The sequence below is a fragment of the Habropoda laboriosa genome, unplaced genomic scaffold (assembly GCF_001263275.1).
Source record: "Habropoda laboriosa isolate 0110345459 unplaced genomic scaffold, ASM126327v1 scaffold28, whole genome shotgun sequence".
Classification (NCBI taxonomy): domain Eukaryota; kingdom Metazoa; phylum Arthropoda; class Insecta; order Hymenoptera; family Apidae; genus Habropoda; species Habropoda laboriosa.
The window spans coordinates 1341659-1342952 of record NW_017100174.1 but is presented as its reverse complement, the minus strand read 5'-3'; positions in this window follow the sequence as shown (position 1 = coordinate 1342952).

Here is a 1294-nt window from a genome sequence, read left to right as displayed (position 1 = left end):
TTCTCTAGTCTGTGGAGCGGTTGCCTCGCTCGGATCATGTCCCGCTCTTTAAACGAGGAAAAACAACGGATCTCCCCGAAAACGATCACACTCGCGCACACGCACACCCCTATTGCCTAAAAAATCGCCTCTCCCCCGCGGCGAAGAAAGAAAATTCGTTACTCGTCTGTGTGTCTTTTCTCCTTCTCTTCGCGAACGCAACACCCCGCCTTCTTTCATCCCCTTACGAACGATTTTTAAATAATTAGTCGCTTCTGCAAACGGACGAGAGTCTGCTCTGTTTTACCCCACAGAGAAGATTAACGATTATTAAAAGTAGAAAAATATACGACCGGGTACAAAAAGGGAAAACTAAGGTAAAAATTCCGACTCCCCTAACAGAGTCGCGAAATTATCATAGGAACACAAAAGAGAACAAACGAAAAAATCGAAAGGAACGAGGATCGGTGACGAGAGCCTCGACGATCCATCCACGAATTTTCCACAATTTCTTTCTCTCCGATCGTGAACTGACAGCTGAACCTACAACACCGGCTATATCCTGTCCTCGTTCAATCACAATCGCTCCCACCGGCTAACTCGAATCTGTCTGCGCGCGTCCCTTATCGTTCATTATCAATCGCCCGTTCGTCGAATCTTTCCTTAATTGAGAAACACTCGCGCGTGGTTTCTTCGTTAACTCCGGATACTACGCTAACCCTTCCGCCAATTTACTCGAAATCACTCGTTCGCGTTTACAGCTACCGCTGACCTTTACTTTAGAAAACTACCGAAACTTCGTTCGCCGAATTTCAAAATTATCCCTCGAACGCCTTGAAACACTGCATAAAATTCGCTGTAAAGTGTGTTTCCCGAGTCACGCACGCGGACAGATTCGATCGAGACGGAAACACGAACGACATCGTTAGAAGAAAAGAAAGGGGACGTTAACACGTGAACAGTGTTCACCGCGAGATATCTCGACGGATCGACGATTGATACGCGTGTACGCGAACGCCGGAACTTACGCGACCACAGCTCACGCTTTTGTTCGTCCTTCGCGACAATTAAGTAGACGGGTAAGTAGTTTGAGTAAGTAAATTGTGCGGTGACACGTTCGAGAGCTCGCGAGTGTCTCGATCCTTGTCGAGGAATTGGCGCGCGATTCGAATACGGTCCGTATTCCCGTTAATACAATGAGCTGCGCTTTGACGCGCCCTCGAACGTGTGGCCCTCTTTTTCTCTCTCTCTCTCTCTCTCTATCTATCTCTCCTTCCATCTTCCCGCGATATACAAACGCGCGCATATAATATTT